Here is a 24,372-nt window from a genome sequence, read left to right as displayed (position 1 = left end):
TTTTATTACAGGAGCTATTTTTGAGCACTTAGCATTCATCAATAGCCTGTATCTTATGGGTCATTACTAGTGTTGAGCGATACCGTCCAATACTTGAAAGTATCGGTATCGGATAGTATCGGCCGATACCCGAAAAATATCGGATATCGCCGATACCGATATCCGATACCAATAGAAGTCAATGGGACACCAAGTATCGGAAGGTATCCTGATGGTTCCCAGGGTCTGAAGGAGAGGAAACTCTCCTTCAGGCCCTGGGATCCATATTAATGTGTAAAATAAAGAATTAAAATAAAAAATATTGATATATTCACCTCTCCGGCGGCCCCTGGACATCACGCTGGTAACCGGCAGGATTTTTCGGGTATCGGCCGATACTATCCGATACCGATACTTTCAAGTATTGGACGGTACCGCACTCCGTTAATGCTGCTATCAACCCTGTGTGACCAACTTTTCACTATTGATCGTGCCTATGCAGCATCAATAGTGAAAAGATGTAATGTTAAAAATAAAAAAAATTTAAAAAAAGTTATTCTCACACCATCCGATGTCGCGCTGTCCTCCGCGCCTCTCTCCAGTGCACGCCGTGCCTTCCGGTCCGAACGATGCTATGCGTCCAGGACCTGCGATGATGTCACGGTCATGTGACCGCAACATCATCGCAGGTCCTATGCTCAGACCGGAAGCCACTGCCAGCACTGCAGAGAGGCGCGAGGACTTCAGGGCCCGTGGCTGAGGTGAGTATATCGTTATTATTATTTTTTTTAACACGAATATAGTGCCCACATTCCTAGACTACGTGGGCAGTGCAATATACTACGTGACAAGTGCAATATACTATGTTGGCTGGCCAATATACTACATGTGCTGTGCAATTTACTACGTGGACTGTGCAATTTACATGCGCTGTCCAAAATACTACTTTGGCTGTCCAATATACTACATGGCCTGTGCAATGTACTACGTGGACTGTCCAATATACTACATAACCTGTGCAACATACCACGTGGCTGCGCCTTCTAGAATACCCAATACGTTAGAATCAAGCCACCATCTAGTATATTCAAAATTGGCAATCTTCTTAGCGATTTTCCAGTGCTTAGCACTTGGGAAAGTGGCTACTGTGAAAGAGGTCTTAGGGCTAAAACACAAGGCCAAAATTCCCTGCCTAATTTGGGGCCAAAACATCTGGGGGGCAAAAAGCTAGGGGTGAAACATCCGGGGGCGAACTGCTGGGGGCGAAACATCCGGGGGCGAAACATCCGGGGGCGAACTGCTGGGGGCAAAATGTGTGGGGGCGAACTGCTGGGGGCGAAACATCCGGGGGCGAAACATCCGGGGGCGAAACATCCGGGGGCGAACTGCTGGGGGCGAAATGTGCGGGGGCGAAACATCCTGGGGGCGAAATGCTGGGGGCGAAATGTTCGGGGGCGAAGTGTACCTGGGGCGAACTGCTGGGGGCGAAATGCTGGGGGCAAACTGCTGGGGGCGAAACTTCCAACTCCCATTTTTTCCAGGGTGCGGCTGAACCAGAGGAGAACAAGGCTGTATCTGGCAGTTTCCGGCAATGTTTCGGGCTTTAGTAGGGTTTGGTACTTTCCAATTGGGTGAAGCAGGGAAGAGATTACTTCAGCTGAATAACACACACACTCATAGTGCCAGACCTGATGGTACTACATGTCCCAGGTACCCTAACCTTAGTGGCTGGACAGAACCGGTGCCACTCATAGCTTCAGGTTCTGATATCTCCTCCATTACCAGCGTCGCCTGCAGAATGAATAAGGCCGCACCTATTGACAGAAACAGACATCTGAATAGCAGGTTCCAGAGGAGATAGGACACACTATTTGCTCTAAAATGACAAAATGTCAGAAAGCCAGAACCGTAAAAATCCTCCAAAAGTGACTACATTTTGGACAGTGTAACCCTCAATGATTTGGTCTATAGGAGTAGTAACTATTTTGAGTCCACAGCCACTTCCAGGTGATTAGCACGCAATGGATGTTGGAGAGTAAAAATTGCAAATATGCAATTTTATTACTCCACATGTAGTGCCCAGATTGTGCTTCAGGACACACACCGCAAATTAAGTGGGTTCTTGTCACTGCAGCAATACCAAATACATAGATGCTAAATGTGGTTTGTGTGCACTGCAAGGCTCAGAAAAGAGGTGAATGTTTGACTTTGGGAGAGCAGATATTGCTGGATTGGTTTATGGAAGCAATGTTGCTTTTCAAGAGCCTTTGAGCCACTAAATAATGTGGAAACCTCTTTTTTTTCCATTGACAAGTGATGGACCTGAGTGGGGACTTGTTTTTTGTAAGATGAGTGGAACTTATTTTGGTAGTTTTTTCACCTACACAACATTTTAGTGGTTTTTTATTCCATATTCGTCAACAGCAGAAAAGTGTTTGGCACCACTGCGTCGCTTTTACCTCAAAGAGGTGAAATGAGGTTATCCACACTAAATCATGAACGCCAGATAGCCTCCAAAAACACCGCTGTAGGTGCTCAATCCATATGGAAAAATAACATTCAGGGAATCCACAATAAACAAAGAAAATAATGGATGGCACTCACCAATGCGGTTATTTCTTGCTTTATTAGACGCTGGGCGGCTGAGGTACGGGAGACATGTGCAAGGTACGGACTACAGCTGTTTTGCGCTCTAGTCCGTACCTTGCACATGTCTCCATTGCCTGAGCCGCACAGTGCCTAATAAAGCAAGAAATAACCGCATTGGTGCGTGACATCCATTATTTTCTTCGTTTATTGTGTATTCCATATTTGTGAGTCAGAATGAACAAACAGTTGAACACCGTGCTTCTTTTGTTCATGCTGTTTTCTATTAGACTGTGAACTGTCATTGTCTTGGTGAATAATTCAAAGTTTTTTACAAAACTTGCCATTTTTCCTGACAGTTTAAGTAGAAATGTTAATAAATATAAAATTTGAGGATATTTTATTCTAAAATAATAATTGTTTTTTTCTTGGTAGATGACTGTACCAAGAAATCTGAGGGACAGCTGACATCTTCAATTTTTAAATCAGATGATCTTGAGATCCAACAGGATACAATTAGAGTGAATGCCATTACTCCAGATTTACCATCATCCCTTCACAGCAAAGATCTGTCATCTGATCCTTTGAAACAGGTCTTGTCTTCTGATTCATTACCAACTACTAAAGCAAATCATAGTCGCAAAATAAACATTAAAAAACAAATGACTTATAAATCAAAGAATCCATTATCATGTTCAGAATATGGAAATAGTTTTCCCCTCGAAAAGTCTTTTCTTAAACATAAAAAAATTCATACAGCAGAGAATAGATTTTCTTGTTCCAAGTGTGGGAAATGTTTTAACTGGATATCAGTTTTTGTTAGGCACCAGAGAACTCACACAGGGGAGAAACCTTTTTCATGTTCAGAATGTGGGAAATGTTTCAACCAGAAATCATATTTGGTTAGGCACCAGAGAACTCACACAGGGGAGAAGCCATTTTCATGTTCAGAATGTGGGAAATATTTTACACAGAAATCAAGTCTTGTTTGTCACCAGAGAACGCACACAGGGGAGAAGCCTTTTTCCTGTTCTGAATGTGGGAAATGTTTTAACAAAAAAAAGAATCTTGTTACACACCAAAGAACTCACACAAGAGAGAAGCCATTTTCCTGTTCAGAATGTGGGAAATGTTTTAATTGTAAATTAAGGTTGGTTACGCACCAGAGAACCCACACAGGGGAGAAGCCGTTTTCCTGTTCAGAATGTGGAAAATGTTTTATCCAGAAATCATATTTGGTTAGGCACCGGAGAACCCACACAGGGGACAAACCTTTTTCCTGTTTAGAATGTGGGAAATATTTTATCCAGAAATCATATTTGGTTACGCACCAGAGAACCCACACAGGGGAGAAGCCTTTTTCCTGTTCAGAATGTGGGAAATGTTTTACAAATAAATCAAATCTAATCACACATCAAAGAACTCACACAGGGGACAAGCCTTTTTCATGTTCAGAATGTGGAAAATATTTTAACCAGAAATCAGATTTGGTTAAGCACCAGAGAACTCACACAGGGGAGAAGACTTTTTCATGTTCAGAATGTGGGAAATATTTTATCCAGCAATCATATTTGGTTCAGCACCAGAGAACTCACACAGGAGAGAAGCCTTTTTCATGTTCAGAATGTGGGAAATATTTTACACAGAAAGAAAGTCTAATCACACATCAAAGAATTCACACAGGGGACAAGCCTTTTTCATGTTCAGAATGTGGGAAATATTTTAACCAGAAATCAAGTTTGGTTAAGCACCAGAGAAGTCACACAGGAGAGAAGCCTTTTTGCTGTTCAGAATGTGGGAAATGTTTTACAAATAACTCAAATCTAATCACACATCAAAGAACTCACACAGGGGAAAAGCCTTTTTCATGTTCAGAATGTGGGAAATATTTTAGCCAGAAATCAGATTTGGTTAAGCACCAGAGAACTCACACAGGGGAGAAGCCTTTTTCCTGTTCAGAATGTGGGAAATGTTTTACAACTAAATCAAATCTAATCAAACATCAAAGAACTCACACAGGGGACAAGCCTTTTTCCTGTTCAGAATGTTGGAAATGTTTTACAACTAAATCAAATCTAATCAAACATCAAAGAACTCACACAGGGGACAAGCCTTTTTCCTGTTCAGAATGTGGGAAATGTTTTACCCGAAAAGCGCATCTTGATCACCACCAGAGAACTCACCCAGAGAAGTTTTTTTCAGGTCCTTAATGTGGGAAATGTTTTAAACAGATTTCAACTCTTAAAAAACATTAGAGAGTCCAGCAGGGGAGACGCTTTTTTCATGTTCAGATTGTTGGAAATGTTTTAACTGAAGACTGTATTTTCTTAACCCCTTAATGACCCAGCCTATTTTGACCTTAATGACCTGGCCGTTTTTTGCAATTCTGACCAGTGTCCCTTTATGAGGTAATAACTCAGGAACGCTTCAATGGATCCTAGCGGTTCTGAGATTATTTTTTCGTGACATATTGGGCTTCATGTTAGTGGTAAATTTAGGTCAATAAATTCTGTGTTTATTTGTGATAAAAATGGAAATTTGGCGAAAATTTTGAAAATTTCGCATTTTTCACATTTTGAATTTTTATTCTGTTAAACCAGAGAGTTATGTGACACAAAATAGTTAATAAATAACATTTCCCACATGTCTACTTTACATCAGCACAATTTTGTAAACAAATTTTTTTTTTGCTAGGAAGTTATAAGGGTTAAAATTTGACCAGCGATTTCTCATTTTTACAACGAAATTTACAAAACCATTTTTTTTTAGGGACCACCTCACATTTGAAGTCAGTTTGAGGGGTCTATATGGCTGAAAATACCCAAAATTGACACCATTCTAAAAACTGCACCCCTCAAGGTGCACAAAACCACATTCAAGAAGTTTATTAACCCTTCAGGTGCTTCACAGCAGCAGAAGCAACATGGAAGGAAAAAATGAACATTTAACTTTTTAGTCACAAAAATGATCTTTTAGCAACAATTTTTTTATTTTCCCAATGGTAAAAGGAGAAACTGAACCATGAAAGTTGTTGTCCAATTTGTCCTGAGTACGCTGATAACTCATATGTGGGGGTAAACCACTGTTTGGGCGCACGGCAGGGCTTGGAAGGGAAGGAGCGCCATTTGACTTTTTGAATGAAAAATTGTCTCTACTCTTTAGCGGACACCATGTCACGTTTGGAGAGCCCCCGTGTGCCTAAACATTGGAGATCCCCCACAAATTACCCCATTTTGGAAACTAGACGCCCCAAGGAACTTATCTAGATGAATAGTGAGCACGTTAAACCCCCAGGTGCTTCACAAATTGATCCGTAAAAATGAAAAACTACTTTTTTTCACAAAAAAATTCTTTTAACCTCAATTTTTTTATTTTCACATGGGTAACAGGATAAAATGGATCCTAAAATTTGTTGGGCAATTTCTCCTGAGTTCACCGATACCTCACTTGTGGGGGTAAACCACTGTTTGGGCACATGGTAAGGCTCGGAAGGGAAGGAGCGCCATTTGACTTTTTGAATGAAAAATTCTCTCCATCGTTAGCGGACACCATGTCGCGTTTGGAGAGACCCTGTGTGCCTAAACATTGGAGCTCCCCTACAAGTGACCCTATTTTGGAAACTGGACCCCCCAAGGAACTTATCTAGATGCCTAGTGAGCACTTTAAACCCTCAGGTGCTTCACAAATTGATCCGTAAAAATGAAAAAGTACTCTCTTTTTTTTTTTCACAAAAAAAATGTGTTTTCACCTCAATTTTTTCATTTTCACATGGGCAATAGGATAAAATGGATCCTAAAATTTGTTGGGCAATTTCTCCTGAGTTCACCGATACCTCACATGTGGGGGTAAACCACTGTTTGGGCACAAGGCAGGGCTCGGAAGGGAAGGCGCACCATTTGACTTTTTGAATGGAAAATTAGCTCCAATTGTTAGCGGACACCATGTCGCGTTTGGAGAGCCCCTGTGTGCATAAACATTGGAGCTCCCCCACAAATGACCCCATTTTGGAAACTAGACCCCCCAAGGAACATATCTAGATGCATATTGAGTACTTTAAACCCCCAGGTGCTCACAGAAGTTTATAACGCAGAGCCATGAAAATAAAAAATAATTTTTCTTTCCTCAAAAATGATTTTTTTAGCCTGGAATTTCCTATTTTGCCAAGGGTAATAGGAGAAATTGGACCACAAATGTTGTTGTCCAGTTTGTCCTGAGTACGCGGATACCCCATATGTGGGGGTAAACCACTGTTTGGGCGCACGGCAGGGCTTGGAAGGGAAGGCACGCCATTTGGCTTTTTAAATGGAAAATTAGCTCCAATCATTAGCGGACACCATGTCGCGTTTGGAGAGCCACTGTGTGCCTAAACATTGGAGATCCCCCACAAATTACCCCATTTTGGAAACTAGAACCCCAAAGGAACTAATCTAGATGTGTGGTGAGCACTTTGAACCCCCAAGTGCTTCACAGAAGTTTATAACGCAGAGCCATGAAAATAAAAAAAAAATTTATTTTCTCAAAAATGATTTTTTAGCCCGCAATTTTTTATTTTCCCAAAGGTAACAGGACAAATTTGACCCCAAAAGTTGTTGTGCAGTTTCTAAATAAGTTTTCTTTCCTCAAAATAATTTTTTAACCCAGAATTTTTTAATTTTCCCAAGGGTAACAGGAGAAATTTGATCCCAATATTTGTTGCCCAGTTTCTCCTGAGTACGGTGATACCCCATATGTGGGGGTAAACTACTGTTTGGGCACATGCCGGGGCTCGGAAGTGAAGTAGTGACGTTTTGAAATGCAGACTTTGATGGAATGCTCTGCGGGCATCACGTTCCATTTGCAAAGCCCCTGATGCGGCTAAACAGTAGAAACCCCCCACAAGTGACCCCATTTTGGAAACTAGACCCCGAAAGGAACTTATCTAGATGTGTGGTGAGCACTTTGAACCCCCAAGTGCTTCACAGACGTTTACAACGCAGAGCCGTGAAAATAAAAAATCATTTTTCTTTCCTCAAAAATGATGTTTTAGCAAGCAATTTTTTATTTTCACAAGGGTAACAGGAGAAATTGGACCCCAGTAATTGTTGCGCAGTTTGTCCTGAGTATGCTGGTACCCCATATGTGGGGGTAAACCACTGTTTGGGCACACGTCGGGGCTCGGAAGTGAGGGAGCACCATTTGACTTTTTGAATACAAGATTGGCTGGAATCAATGGTGGCGCCATGTTGCGTTTGGAGACCCCTGATGTGCCTAAACAGTGGAAACCCCTCAATTCTACCTCCAACACTAACCCCAACACACCCCTAACCCTAATCACAACCCTAACCCCAACACACCCCTAACCCTAATCCCAACCCTAACCCCAACACACCCCTAACCACAACCCTAATTCCAACCCTAACCCTAAAGCTATGCGCCCACGTTGCGGATTCGTGTGAGATTTTTCAGCACCATTTTTGAAAAATGGCACTGCGTTTTACCTGCGGACTTACCGCGGATTTCCAGTGTTTTTTGTGCAGATTTCACCTGCGGATTCCTATTGAGGAACAGGTGTAAAACACTGCGGAATCTGCACAAAGAATTGACATGCTGTGGAAAATACAACGCAGCGTTTCCGCGCGGTATTTTCCGCACCATGGGCACAGCGGATTTGGTTTTCCATATGTTTACATCAGGGCCGGCTCCAAGTTTTTGTGGGCCCCGGGCGAAAGAGCCTCAGTCAAGTAGCATATACCACAGCCAAGTAGCATATAACACAGCCCACGTAGCATATAACACAGCCCACGTAGCATATAGCACAGCCATGTAGCATATAACAGCTACGTAGCATATAGCACAGCCACGTAGTATATAGCACAGCCACGTAGTATATAGCACAGCCCACGCTGTGTATAACACAGCCCATGTAGTATATAGCGCAGCCCACGCAGTGTATAGCACAGCCCACGTAGTGTATAGCACAGCCCACGCAGTGTATAGCACAGCCCACGCAGTGTATAGCACAGCCCACGCAGTGTATAACACAGCCCACGCAGTATATAGCCCAGCCCACATATTATATAACACAGGCCACGTAGTATATAACACAGCCCACATAGTATATAACAGAGCCACGTAGTATATTGCCAAGCCACGTAGTATATAGCACAGCCACATAGTATATAGCACAGCCCACGTAGTATATAGCACAGCTCACATAGTATATAGCACAGCTCACGCAGTATATAACACAGCCACGTAGTATATTGCCCAGCTACGTAATATATTGCACAGCTACGTAGTATATAGCACAGCTCACGTAGTATATAGCACAGCCCATGCAGATGTAGTATATAGCACAGACTGCCAGCCATTTAGTATAGACAGTCTAGGCTAGGACTAGTCAACCAGGCCTGGCTCACAGCAGGCTGCAATTCTGACCCCACCCCCACCCCCGCAATGCATTGGGACCAGGTCCAGGAACTTGGAGGAAGACTCACTCACTCGCCGTTGCTTCCATTGTGGACACAGCCTGGGACCATGTCCGGGTGCACCATCCGTGCACCTGACTGCTGCTCTGGCCTCCTGCTCCGCTCGTCTTTCTCCTTGGCGCTGCCACTGCACCTGCCCTGCCGCTGGACTCCGGGATGGTGGACGCGTGGATTACAGCAGCCGGATCTCTTCTCTGAGCTCTTAGGATGACGAGCTCTCACGACCGGAAGTGTCAGGACAGAGCGACCGCCGGCCCGGAAGTGACTCGTATCCATGGTGATGGCGGCGCCGGCGGTGACTGGTGAGTATTGCAGCTGTGTGAAACTCAGTCCCAGCAGCAGGCACGGCCTGGAAGTGACTCTGGCTGCGTATCCATGGTGACGGACGGTCCGGACTCCCAGAGGTGAGTATTCCAGCTGCAGCTGCACACCATAAATGGGCCCCCCAGTCTCGCCAGGGCCCCGGCACTTGCCCGGGTACGCCGGGTGCTGACGCCGGCCCTGGTTTACATGGTACTGTAAACCTGATGGAACCCTGCTGCGGATCCGCAGCCAAATCCGCACCGCGTGCACATAGCCTAATTCTAAAGGTATGTGCACACGCTGCGGAAAACGCTGCGGATCCGCAGCAGTTTCCCATGAGTTTACAGTTCAATGTAAACCTATGGGAAACAAAAATCGCTGTACACATGCTGCAGAAAAACTGCACGGAAACGCAGCGGTTTACATTCCGCAGCATGTCACTTCTTTCTGCGGATTCCGCAGCGGTTTTACAACTGCTCCAATAGAAAATTGCAGTTGTAAAACCGCAGTGAAATGCGCAGAAAAAGCACTGCGGATTTATCAAATCCGCTGTGGAAAAATCCGCAGAGGACCAGAATGCGTGTGCACATACCGTACCCTAACCCTAGTTCTTACCCCAACCTTAGTGGAAAAAAAAAATTCTTTATTTTATTATTGTCCCTACCTATGGGGGTGACAAAGGGGGGGGAAGGGGGTAATTTAGTGGTTTTTTTTTAATTTTTTATTTTGATCACTGTGATAGGTTTTATCACAGTGCTCAAAATGCACTTGAAACGAATCTGCCGCCCGGCAGATTCGGCGGGCGCACTGCGCCCGCCATTTTGGAAGATGGCGGCGCCCAGGAAAGAAGACAGATGGACCCCGGGAGGCTCAGTAAGTATGATGGGGTGGGGGGGAGCACGGGGGGGTGGATCGGAGCATGGGGGGATCGGAGCGCGGGGGGTGGATTGGAGCACGAGGGGGTGGATCGGAGCACGGCGGGGTGGATTGGAGCACGGGGGGTGGATCGGAGTGTGGGAGGGTGGATCGGAGTGCAGGGGGGATTGGACAACGGGGGAGCGGAGAGGAGGACGGGGAAGCGGAGCACAGGACGGAGGAGAGCGGACCACAGATCGGTGGCTTAGGGGGGGCGATCGGTGGGGTGGGGTGGGGGCACATAAGTGTTTCCAGCCATGGCCGATGATATTGCAGCATCGGCCATGGCTGGATTGTAATATTTCACCAGTTTTTTAGGTGAAATATTACAAATCGCTCTGATTGGCAGTTTAACTTTCAACAGCCTATCAGAGCGATCGTAGCCACGGGGGGGTGAAGCCACCCCCCCTGGGCTAAACTACCACTCCCACTGTCCCTGCAGATCGGGTGAAATGGGAGTTAACCCTTTCACCCGATCTGCAGGGACGCGATCTTTCTGTGACACAGCATATGTGTCACAGGTCGGATTGGCACCGACTTTCATGACGCATATGCTGTGTCACAGGTCGGGAAGGGGTTAAAGGGGTTGTGCACTACTATGGCAATCCTTTGTCATTCGTCATGCATGGCTTTGTTAAAATAAAAAAAATTCATACTCTCCTTTCGTGCCGATGTTGTTCCTGCGGTGTCGGCACTCGCGTTCCCAGGGCTCATATGAGGCTGTTACATTACACAAGCCCTGCGCCCAATCAGCTCCGGCTTTACTTTCTGCGCCTTCGGATGTGTTGGATCATCAACAGGAAGCCTGGGCTGCGACTTCTCTTTGATTAAGTCTTATTGTTCAATTTGTCCAAAGGTGAGAACAGTGTGCTAATTGGACGCAGGGTTCATATGACATAACTACCGTATTTTTCAGATTATAAGACGCACTTTTTTCCCCAAAAATTTCTGGGGGAAATGTGGGTGTGTCTTATAATGCGGACATACGTTACCGGCCACGGTGGAGCAGGGTCCCTGGGTCGCTTCTGGAGGAGGCAAGAGTGTAGTATTGCTGCAGGACGCAGGCTGGGATGAGGGGGTGTTCAGATGTGCGGTGCATCGCTGCGGGTGTTCGGTGCTGCGGAGGGCTCTGCTGACATTTTGTGAAAGCTTGGAGCCCCCCCCCCCCCAATTGCATGCTTTCCTATGCGGTGGAGATCCCAAGATCTCCAATAGTTACATTAGTTTGCATGTGTACTGGCCCTACTTATATCATTTAACCTGCAATGATCATACCACAAGTGTTCCTGAAGCCAGAAATTGCCATATGTTATCTCTCAGGAATACTCTAGATTAGGGTTGAGCGAAACGGGTCGTTCATTTTCATAAGTTGCCGACTTTTGGCAAAGTCGGGTTTCATGAAACCCGACCCGATCCCTGTGTGGGGTCGGCCATGCGGTACGCGACTTTCGCGCCAAAGTCGCGTTTCAATGACGCGAAAAGCGCCATTTCTCAGCCAATGAAGGTGAACGCAGAGTGTGGGCAGCGTGATGACATAGGTCCTGGTCCCCACCATCTTAGAGAAGGGCATTACAGTGATTGGCTTGCTTTCTGTGGCGTCACAAGTACTCCCCCTGACGAAGGAAACTGTACCGAAATGCGTGTCGGGGAGCGTTGTGCACAAGGACATTAACCCCATTAAGGAACCTGTATGCTCTTAATTTTTACCTTCTATCACTATTTTTTACATTCATAGCGGTGTTCTGATATTTATGCTGGCCCTGATATATATTATTTTGGACCAGTGCAAACACTTTTTGTTTACTATAGCACTTGAGCACATTAGTCACTTATTTATATATATGTGTATATATATATTTTATACAGATATATACTTTTTCCACAAAAAAATTTTTTCTTTTCACTTATTTAACTATTCAGCATCAGGTTTTGCCTTCCCCCTTTTTTTATGCTGAGGGTTACTATTATGTATATACAGTGGGGCAAAAAAGTATTTAGTCAGTCAGCAATAGTGCAAGTTCCACCACTTAAAAAGATGAGAGGCGTCTGTAATTTACATCATAGGTAAATCTCAACTATGGGAGACAAACTGAGAAAAAAAATCCAGAAAATCACATTGTCTGTTTTTTTATCATTTTTTTTGCATATTATGGTGGAAAATAAGTATTTGGTCAGAAACAAACAATCAAGATTTCTGGCTCTCACAGACCTGTAACTTCTTCTTTAAGAGTCTCCTCTTTCCTCCACTCATTACCTGTAGTAATGGCACCTGTTTAAACTTGTTATCAGTATAAATGGACATCTGTGCACACCCTCAAACAGTCTGACTCCAAACTCCACTATGGTGAAGACCAAAGAGCTGTCAAAGGACACCAGAAACAAAATTGTAGCCCTGCACCAGGCTGGGAAGACTGAATCTGCAATAGCCAACCAGCTTGGAGTGAAGAAATCAACAGTGGGAGCAATAATTAGAAAATGGAAGACATACAAGACCACTGATAATCTCCCTCGATCTGGGGCTCCACGCAAAATCCCACCCCGTGGGGTCAGAATGATCACAAGAACGGTGAGCAAAAATCCCAGAACCACGCGGGGGGACCTAGTGAATGAACTGCAGAGAGCTGGGACCAATGTAACAAGGCCTACCATAAGTAACACACTACGCCAACATGGACTCAGATCCTGCAGTGCCAGACGTGTCCCACTGCTTAAGCCAGTACATGTCCGGGCCCGTCTGAAGTTTGCTAGAGAGCATTTGGATGATCCAGAGGAGTTTTGGGAGAATGTCCTATGGTCTGATGAAACCAAACTGGAACTGTTTGGTAGAAACACAACTTGTCGTGTTTGGAGGAAAAAGAATACTGAGTTGCATCCATCAAACACCATACCTACTGTAAAGCATGGTTGTGGAAACATCATGCTTTTGGGCTGTTTCTCTGCAAAGGGGCCAGGACGACTGATCCGGGTACATGAAAGAATGAATGGGGCCATGTATCGTGAGATTTTGAGTGCAAACCTCCTTCCATCAGCAAGGGCATTGAAGATGAAACGTGGCTGGGTCTTTCAACATGATAAAGATCCAAAGCACACTGCCAGGGCAACGAAGGAGTGGCATCGTAAGAAGCATTTCAAGGTCCTGGAGTGGCCTAGCCAGTCTCCAGATCTCAACCCTATAGAAAACCTTTGGAGGGAGTTGAAAGTCCGTGTTGCCAAGCGAAAAGCCAAAAACATCACTGCTCTAGAGGAGATCTGCATGGAGGAATGGGCCAACATACCAACAACAGTGTGTGGCAACCTTGTGAAGACTTACAGAAAACGTTTGACCTCTGTCATTGCCAACAAAGGATATATTACAAAGTATTGAGATGAAATTTTGTTTCTGACCAAATACTTATTTTCCACCATAATATGCAAATAAAATGTTAAAAAAACAGACAATGTGATTTTCTGGATTTTTTTTTCTCAGTTTGTCTCCCATAGTTGAGGTCTACCTATGATGTAAATTACAGACGCCTCTCATCTTTTTAAGTAGTGGAACTTGCACTATTGCTGACTGACTAAATACTTTTTTGCCCCACTGTACCTATGTATTATTTATATCAGTATATGTCCTGTAGTGCACATCTCTTTTTAATAATTTTATAATATTATATTACCATTTGTTACCATAATAAATAATAAAATTGAATATTTGCACATCCTAGCCTGGTGGTCCTCCTTCTTTTGATCCTTGTTTTAGGTTTTGGTTTTCTCTATGTACTGAGTGGGCTCCACTTTTTCCTTGTCACACACCTCATACACTATATACTTAGTATACCTATTTTTAAAAAATTATTCTAAGTATTCTATTATTTTGGATATACGAGTTATATTTTATCTAGGTTGATATAGAGAGTGTGTGTCTTTTTAGAAGTTTATAACGCAGAGCCATGAAAATAAAAAATAATTTTTCTTTCCTCAAAAATGATTTTTTAGCCTGGAATTTCCTATTTTGCCAAGGGTAATAGGAGAAATTGGACCACAAATGTTGTTGTCCAGTTTGTCCTGAGTACGCGGATACCCCATATGTGGGGGTAAACCACTGTTTGGGCGCACGGCAGGGCTTGGAAGGGAAGGCACGCCATTTGGCTTTTTAAATGGAAAATTAGCTCCAATCATTAGCGGACACCATGTCGCGTTTGGAGAGCCCCTGTGTGCCTAAACATTGGAGATCCCCCACAAATTACCCCATTTTGGAAACTAGAACCCCAAAGGAACTAATCTAGATGTGTGGTGAGCACTTTGAACCCCCAATTGCTTCACAGAAGTTTATAACGCAGAGCCATGAAGATTAAAAAAAAAATTTCTTTTCTCAAAAATGATTTTTTAGCCCGCAATTTTTTATTTTGCCAAGGGTTAAAGGAGAAATTGGACCCCAAAAGTTGTTGTCCAGTTTCTCCTGAGTACGCTGATACCCCATGTGTGGGGGTAAACCACTGTTTGGGCACACGTCGGGGCTCAGAAGGGAAGTAGTGACTTTTGAAATGCAGACTTTGATGGAATGGTCTGCGGGCGTCACGTTCCGTTTGCAGAGCCCTTGGTGGGCCTAAACAGTAGAAACCCCCCACAAGTGACCCCATTTTGGAAACTAGACCCCCCCAAGGAACTTATTTAGATATGTGGTGAGCACTTTGAACCCCCAAGTGCTTCACAGACGTTTACAACGCAGAGCCGTGAAAATAAAAAATCATTTTTCTTTCCTCAAAAATGATGTTTTAGCAAGCAATTTTATATTTTCACAAGGGTAACAGGAGAAATTGGACCCCAGTAATTGTTGCGCAGTTTGTCCTGAGTATGCTGGTACCCCATATGTGGGAGTAAACCACTGTTTGGGCACACGTCGGGGCTCGGAAGTGAGGGAGCACCATTTGACTTTTTGAATACAAGATTGGCTGGAATCAATGGTGGCGCCATGTTGCGTTTGGAGACCCCTGATGTGCCTAAACAGTGGAAACCCCTCAATTCTACCTCCAACACTAACCCCAACACACCCCTAACCCTTATCCCAACTGTAGCCATAACCCTAACCCTAATCACAACCCTAACCCCAACACCCCTAACCCTAATCCCAACCCTAACCCCAACACACCCCTAACCACAACCCTAATTCCAACCCTAACCCTAAGGCTATGCGCCCACGTTGCGGATTCGTGTGAGATTTTTCAGCACCATTTTTGAAAAATCCGCGGGTAAAAGGCACTGCGTTTTGCCTGCGGATTTACCGCGGATTTCCAGTGTTTTTTGTGCGGATATCACCTGCGGATTCCTATTGAGGAACAGGTGTAAAACGCTGCGGAATCCGCACAAAGAATTGACATGCTGCGGAAAATACAATGCAGCGTTTCCGCGCGGTATTTTCCGCACCATGGGCACAGCGGATTTGGTTTTCCATATGTTTACATGGTACTGTAAACCTGATGGAACCCTGCTGCGGATCCGCAGCCAAATCCGCACCGTGTGCACATAGCCTAATTCTAAAGGTATGTGCACACGCTGCGGAAAACGCTGCGGATCCGCAGCAGTTTCCCATGAGTTTACAGTTCAATGTAAACCTATGGGAAACAAAAATCGCTGTACACATGCTGCAGAAAAACTGCACGGAAACGCAGCGGTTTACATTCCGCAGCATGTCACTTCTTTCTGCGGATTCCGCAGCGGTTTTACAACTGCTCCAATAGAAAATTGCAGTTGTAAAACCGCAGTGAAATGCGCAGAAAAACCGCGGTAAATCCGCAGCGGTTTAGCACTGCGGATTTATCAAATCCGCTGGGGAAAAATCCGCAGAGGACCAGAATACGTGTGCACATACCGTACCCTAACCCTAACCCTAGTTCTTACCCAAACCTTAGTGGGAAAAAAAATTATTTTTTATTTTATTATTGTCCGTACCTATGGGGGTGACAAAGGGGGGGGGGGTAATTTAGTGTTTTTTTATTTTTTTTATTTTGATCACTGTGATTTTTATCTCAGTGCTCAAAATGCACTTGAAACAAATCTGCCGGCCGGCAGATTCGGCGGGCGCGCTGTGCCCGCCATTTTGGAAGATGGCGGCGCCCAGGAACGAAGACGGACGGACCCCGGGAGGCTCGGTAAGTATGATGGGGTGGGGGGAAGCACGGGGGGGTGGATCGGAGCATGGGGGGATCGGAGCGCGGGGGGTGGATTGGAGCACGAGGGGGTGGATCAGAGCACGGCGGGGTGGATTGGAGCACGGGGGGTGGGCGATGGCCGATGATAATGCAGCATCGGCCATGGCTGGATTGTAATATTTCACCAGTTTTTTAGGTGAAATATTACAAATCGCTCTGATTGGCAGTTTCACTTTCAACAGCCAATCAGAGCGATCGTAGCCACGGGTGGGTGAAGCCACCCCCCCGGGCTAAACTACCACTCCTCCTGTCCCTGCAGATCGGGTGAAATGGGAGTTAACCCTTTCACCCGATCTGCAGGGACGCGATCTTTCTGTGACACAGCATATGCGTCACAGGTCGGATTGGCACCGACTTTCATGACGCATACGCTGTGTCACAGGTCGGGAAGGGGTTAAAGGGGTTGTGCACTACTATGGCAATCCTTTGTCATTCGTCATGCATGGCTTTGTTAAAATAAAAATAATTCATACTCTCCTTTCGTGCCGATGTTGTTCCTGCGGTGTCGGCACTCGCGTTCCCAGGGCTCATATGAGGCTGTTACATTACACAAGCCCTGCGCCCAATCAGCTCCGGCTTTACTTTCTCCGCCTTCGGATGTGTTGGATCATCAACAGGAAGCCTGGGCTGCGACAAAGGTGAGAACAGTGACGCCTGTGCTAATTGGACGCAGAGTTCATATGACATAACTACCGTATTTTTCAGATTATAAGACGCACTTTTTTCCCCAAAAATTTCTGGGGGAAATGTGGGTGTGTCTTATAATGCGGACGTACGTGACCGGCCACGGTGGAGCAGGGTCCCTGGGTCGCTGCTGGAGGAGGCAAGAGTGTAGTATTGCTGCAGGACGCAGGCTGGGATGAGGGGGTGTTCAGATGTGCAGTGCATCGCTGCGGGTGTTCGGCGCTGCGGAGGGCTCTGCTGACATTTTGTGAAAGCCTGGAGCTTCCCCCAATTGCATGCTTTCCTATGCGGTGGAGATCCCAAGATCTCCAATAGTTACATTAGTTTGCATGTGTACTGGCCTTACTTATATCATTTAATCTGCAATGATCATACCACAAGTGTTCCTGAAGCCAGAAATTGCCATATGTTATCTCTCAGGAATACTCTAGATTAGGGTTGAGCGAAACGGGTCGTTCATTTTCATAAGTTGCCGACTTTTGGCAAAGTCGGGTTTCATGAAACCCGACCCGATCCCTGTGTGGGGTCGGCCATGCGGTACGCGACTTTCGCGCCAAAGTCGCGTTTCAATGACGGGAAAAGCGCCATTTCTCAGCCAATGAAGGTGAACGCAGAGTGTGGGCAGCGTGATGACATAGGTCCTGGTCCCCACCATCTTAGAGAAGGGCATTACAGTGATTGGCTTGCTTTCTGTGGCGTCACAGGGGCTATAAAAGGGCATGCACGCCGACCGCCATCTTACTGCTGCTGATCTGAGCATAGGGAGAGGTTGCTGCCGCTTCGTCAGAAGCAGGGATAGCGTTAGGCAGGGTACATTAACCCCCAAACCGCTTGTGCTGTAGCGATTTCCACTGTCCAACACCACCTTTTGTTTGCAGGGACAGTGGAGGCTACATTTTTTTTTCCTCAGCGCTGTAGCTCATTGGGCTGCCCTAGAAGGCTCCCTGATAGCTGCATTGCTGTTTGTAGGCCGCTGTGCAAACCAACTGCTTTTTTCAAAGCACAAATCCTGTTGCTCCTTCCTTTCTGCACAGCTATCTTGTTTGTTTGTCCACACTTTTGACTTTTTTGTGCAGCAGTCCACTCCTTGTTATTGCTGCCTGCCATACTTTGCTGAGATTACTGCAGGGAGATAGCAATTGTAGGACAGTCCTTTTTTTTTGTTTCGTTATATCTCTTCAAGCCACTTTCTGCCACAGAAAATATACTCTAATACAGTGGACCAGATTTATTCACTAGTCTCCCTGAAGAAAAAAAAAAAAAAGGGTGCAGATTAAAATTGGCAAATCTGCATCAGTGGCAGTCCTGTGTGTGGCATCTGTTTCTCATTTTTTGGCACAGAAAACATACAGTCTAACAGTTGGCCTGATTTCTTGCCAATTCTCCCATAAAAAAAAAAAATAGTGGGAGATTAAGATTGGCAATTCTGCCTCATTGCCAGTGCTGTGTGTGTGCCACCTGTCTCAAATTTTGTGCCACATTAAACCTAGTGTGTAATACTGGGCCAGATTTCTTTTAAATTCTCCGTGAAAAAAAAATAGTGGGAGATTGAGATTGGCATTTCTGCTTCAGTGCCAGTCCTGTGTGTGCCACCTGTCTCAAATTTTGTGCCACATTAAACCTAGTGTGTATTACTGGGCCAGATTTCTTTTAAATTCTCCCTGAAAAAAAAATAGTGGGAGATTGAGATTGGCATTTCTGCTTCAGTGCCAGTCCTGTGTGTGCCACCTGTCTCAAATTTTGTGCCACATTAAACCTAGTGTGTAATACTGGGCCAGATTTCTCTTAAATTCTCCCTGAAAAAAAAAAAAAATAGTGGGAGATTGAGATTGGCATTTCTGCTTCAGTGCCAGTCCTGTGTGTGCCACCTGTCTCAAATTTTGTGCCACATTAAACCTAGTGTGTAACACTGGGCCAGATTTCTTTAAAATTCTCCCAGAAAAAATAAATAGTGGGAGATTAAGATTGGCAATTCTGCCTCATTGCCAGTACTGTGTGTGGCATCTGTCTCTAATTTGTGCCACAGAACATATACTGTATAAGAGTGGGCCACATTTCTTAAATATTCTCCCAGAAAAAATAAAAAGGGGGAGATTTTTATTGGTAGTGTCTGCATCAGCGTCAGTCCTGTTAGTGGTATATCTGTCTGCCACTGAAGCTGTATACTGTTATACATTGGGCCTGATTTTCCCTGCAGTCTCACCCACCTATAAAGGGATATATAAATCCAACAGAAGTTTGAGTTCACCTTGTAACTGGTTTTACAGTAACAAATACCGTTAGTTTGGTTACGTTTTTCAAACAATGAGGAAGTCTGGTGGAAGAGGTCGTGGCCGTGGGCGGTCATTGCCAGCTGGTAATGATGGTAGTGGTGGTGGAGCATCAGGTGGTCGTGGGAAAAGCAATATAGCACCTAAGTCTCGAGTTGTTGAGCCAGGTTCGTCGTCTGGCTACACAAGGCCTCGAACGCTCCCTTTTCTGGGAGTTGGGAAACCGCTTTTAAAGCCGGAGCAGCAAGAACAAGTTTTGGCTTTCCTTGCTGACTCTGCCTCTAGCTCTTTCGCCTCCTCTTCTGAAACTGCTAAATGTAAAAGCAGCGCGTCTTTAGTGGATGTTCACGGTCAGGGACAAGTCGCTTCCTTGTCTTCTTCACCAAGAACAACAGAGAAGGATGCGTCAGGCGACACAACGGGTTACTCCATGGAGCTCTTTACACATACTGTTCCTGGGTTAGAAAGTGAAACAGTTAACAGGCCATGCCCATTACAAGTTCAATCGGACATGGAGTGCACAGATGCACAGCCACAGCCAGATTACTATGCTGTTCCTTTGACTCAGACCAGAACATTGCCCTCGCAGTGTACTGATCCAGAATCAGACCCTGATGAGACTATGGTGCCCCGTCACGAACGCTATACCACAGGCTTACACGGTGACACAGACAAAGTTGCACACGAGATAGAAGAGGAGGTCATAGATGACCCAGTTGTTGATCCCGATTGGCAGCCATTGGGGGAACAGGGTGCAGGCGGCAGTAGCTCTGAAGCGGAGGAGGAGGAGCCGCAGCAGGCATCAACATCACAACAGGTTCCATCTGCCGGGCCCGTATCTGGCCAGAAACGCGTGGCAAAACCAAAACCAGTTGTAGGACAGCGTGGCCATCCGGTTAAAGAACCTCAGTCTGCAATGCCTGAAAAGGTATCTGATAGTAGAAAGAGTACAGTCTGGCATTTTTTTAAACAACATCCAAATGATCAGGGTAAAGTCATCTGTCAAAAATGTTCAACTACCTTAAGCAGAGGTCAGAATCTTAAAAGTCTAAATACAAGTTGCATGCGTAGACATTTAACCACTATGCACTTGCAAGCCTGGACTAACTACCAAACGTCCCTTAAGGTTGTAGCAACCTCGGCCAATGAAGCTAGTCAGCAACGCTACATTCCTTCCCTCACTGTAAGCCCACCATTTCCCGCACCTCCTGGAGTAAATGTGCAGGTTTCGTCGCCAGGCCAAAGCAGTCAGGGAATCACCAGGTTCGTGGTAGGAAACACTGCATGTACGGCACCAGCAAGAATACCATCTCCAACCCTCTCTGTCTGCCATGTCCACCGGCACCCCCGCTAGTTCCACGATCTGCAGCTCTCCAGTCCAGCTCAGCCTACATGAGACTCTCATTAGGAAAAGGAAGTAGTCATCCTCGCATCCGTGTACACAGGGTTTGAGCGCCCACATTGCTAGACTAATCTCATTAGAGATGATGCCCTACCGGTTAGTTGAAAGCTAAGCTTTCAAAGCCCTGATGGACTACGCTGTACCACGCTACGAGCTACCCAGTCGACACTTCTTTTCGAGAAAAGCCATCCCAGCCCTCCACCAGCATGTAAAAGACCGCATCGTCCATGCACTCAGGCAATCTGTGAGTACAAAGGTGCACCTGACAACAGATGCATGGACCAGTAGGCATGGCCAGGGACGTTACGTGTCCATCACGGCACACTGGGTTAATGTGGTGGATGCAGGGTCCACAGGGGACAGCAATATTGGGACAGTTCTGCCTAGCCCACGGTCTAGGAAACAGTTGACTGTAGGCGTTCGCCCCCCCTCCTCCTCCTCCTCGTCTTCCTGCAGAAGCGAAAGCTCGTCCACAGACCGCAGTCGCACAACCACTCCATCCGCAGCTGCCACTGTTGCACACGAGGTGTCCTATTATGGGACAGCTAGTGGCAAGCGTCAGCAGGCTGTATTGGCAATGAAATGTTTGGGCGACAACAGACACACCGCGGAAGTTCTGTCCGACTTCTTGCAGAAAGAAACTCAGTCATGGCTGGGCACTGTACATCTTGAGGCAGACAAGGTAGTGAGTGATAACGGAAGGAATTTTATGGCTGCCATAGCCCTTTCCCAACTGAAACACATTCCTTGCGTGGCTCACACCTTAAACCTGGTGGTGCAGTGCTTCCTGAAAAGTTATCCGGGGTTACCCGACCTGCTCCTCAAAGTGCGCAGACTTTGCACGCATATCCGCCATTCGCCCATACACTCCAGCCGTATGCAGAACCATCAGCGATCTTTGAACCTTCCCCAGCATCGCCTAATCATCGACGTTGCAACAACGTGGAACTCCACACTGCACATGCTTCAGAGACTGTGCGAACAGAGGTGTGTTATGTATTTGTGGGAGGATACACATACACGGGCAGGCAGTTGGATGGCAGACATGGAGTTGTCAGGTGTGCAGTGGTCGAATTTACAAGACCTGTGTCAAGTCATTCAGTGTTTTGAGGAATGCACACGGCTGGTTAGTGCAGACAACGCCATAATAAGCATGAGCATCCCCCTAATGCGTCTGCTGATGCAAAGTTTGACGCACATAAAGGAGCAGGCGTCTGCAGCCGAGGAAGAGGAAAGCCTTGATGACAGTCAGCCATTGTCTGGTCAGGGCAATCTACAGGACGAGGTAGCGGGTGAAGAGGAGGAGGATGATGGGGATGAGTATTTTTTGAATGAGGAAGCTTCTCCGGGGCCAATAGAAAGTGGTGGCGTTGCAAGGCCGGGTTCAGGTTTTTTGAGGGAGACAAGTGACATAGATTTCCCTGAAACTGCCCCTCAACCCAGCACAACCGCAGATTTGACAACTGGAACTTTGGCCCACATGGCGGATTATGCCTTACGTATCCTCAAAAGGGACCCACGCATTATTAAAATGATGACCGGTGACGATTACTGGTTGGCCTGCCTCCTTGATCCTCGCTATAAAGGCAAATTGCAAAGTATCATGCCACATGAGAACCTCAAACAAATATTAGCAACCAAACAAGCAACTCTTGTAGACCGTTTGATTCAGGCATTCCCAGCACACAGCGCCGGTGATGGTTCTCACTCGAGGTGCAGGGGGCAACAGGGCAGAGGTGTTAGAGGTGCACAACTCAGAAGTGGCATTGGACAGAGGGGTTTTCTGACCAGGTTGTGGAGTGATTTCGCAATGACCGCAGACAGGACAGGTACTGCAGCATCAATTCAAAGTGACAGGAGACAACATTTGTCCAGTATGGTTACTAACTATTTTTCATCCCTTATCGATGTTGTCCCTCAACCGTCATTCCCATTTGATTACTGGGCATCCAAAATAGATACCTGGCCTGAATTGGCCGAATATGCATTGCAGGAGCTTGCTTGCCCAGCAGCTAGTGTGCTATCAGAAAGAGTATTCAGTGCTGCTGGTTCAATATTGACCGAAAAAAGGACTCGTCTGGCTACCCAAAATGTCGATGATCTAACCTTCATTAAAATGAACCACTCATGGATTTCAAATTATTTTGCCCCACCTTTCCCGGCTGACACCTAGCTTTCCTATAAAAAGGTCTTGCTTGTGGACTGGTCTTACTGACTGTTCCAATCTCTTAATTTGCAGCAGCTGTTTGTCCAGCATACGACATGTTTACACCTCCCTAAATGGGCTAACTCCGCCCACGGGGCCGTGGTCTCGCCACTTGGCACAAGCACCCGTGAGAGTGCCGTTTGTGTGAAGAGGTGGGTGTGCCCGCTTTTGGTAGACGGCACTGCCACTGGGTCCCTCATAGTACAATAAAGTGTCTCTGGCGGTGGTGGCGCGCACCCAACGTCAGACACACCGTTGTAACCTGAGGGGCCCTGGGCCTGTACCGCCAGCCACAAGAGTTCCCCCCCCAGCTCAAACAGTGCTCTACCACTTGCTAAATTATCTCTCACAGCTCCACCAATGTTTAGTCTATGTGCTGACATCCTTCAATGCCTGGCACTGACAATACCGATTTGTTGACATGTATGATGCTAGTTAAAATAGTCAGGGTCAGTGTCCTATATTGACAACAGTAAATCATTAGCGCCAAAATACTATGTCTGATACTCAGCAGAGGAGCCCACCCCTGTACCTATGTATGCCACCCTTTTTTGGGGGGGGTTTGTTGTTTTTCGAGACATTAACATCTATTTCTTTTTTTGGAGTACTAACTGTGTCAGACACTCCTTCCAATCGTCCTCCGCTGACCACACCAATGCTGCCTGTGTACCCCTGCCACATAATCAAAGGTGCTTTGAGCCTATTTTTTTTTTATTTTAGGCCTACTAAGTGTGTCTGCAGTCCCTCCTTCAAATTCTCCTCCGCTGAGCACACCAATGCCGATATAGTAACATAGTTAGTAAGGCCGAAAAAAGACATTTGTCCATCCAGTTCAGCCTATATTCCATCATAATAAATCCCCAGATATACGTCCTTCTACAGAACCTAATAATTGTATGATACAATATTGTTCTGCTCCAGGAAGACATCCAGGCCTCTCTTGAACCCCTCGACTGAGTTCGCCATCACCACCTCCTCAGGCAAGCAATTCCAGATTCTCACTGCCCTAACAGTAAAGAATCCTCTTCTATGTTGGTGGAAAAACCGACCGTGTACCCATGTAACTTTTTTTCAACCTGCAGTGAGCCTACTTTGTGGTGTAAGGCCTACTAGCAGTGTCTGTCTGCGCCACTTAATACAGCTGTCCTCCTTTAAAAAAAAATAAAAAGGCTGCTTTTCAGCTTGTCAGAATTATAAAACTGCATTGGGGCTACAAGTTTCTTTGTGGTCTACAAACTTAGTCTTCCGCTCCAAGGTGTTCTCTCTGTTGTCTCTCCCTTGCTTCTATCTTGAAGCTCTTGTTAAGTAGTTGTTGAAACAACACTGCATTAGGCCTACAAGTTGGGTCTGGGTTGTAGAGACGGTGTCTGCC

The 24,372-nt window shown here is 45.7% G+C and overlaps 1 pseudogene; it reads left to right on the top strand.

The window, feature by feature from the left end:
- LOC138663302 (oocyte zinc finger protein XlCOF7.1-like) overlaps positions 1-24,372 on the top strand; it is a 144,119-nt pseudogene that overhangs the window by 64,166 nt on the left and 55,581 nt on the right.

This window comes from Ranitomeya imitator, chromosome 2, assembly GCF_032444005.1.
Source record: "Ranitomeya imitator isolate aRanImi1 chromosome 2, aRanImi1.pri, whole genome shotgun sequence".
Classification (NCBI taxonomy): Eukaryota; Metazoa; Chordata; class Amphibia; order Anura; family Dendrobatidae; genus Ranitomeya; species Ranitomeya imitator.
Note: the sequence above shows the minus strand (reverse complement) of the source record. Positions and strands in the feature narration are given on the sequence as shown.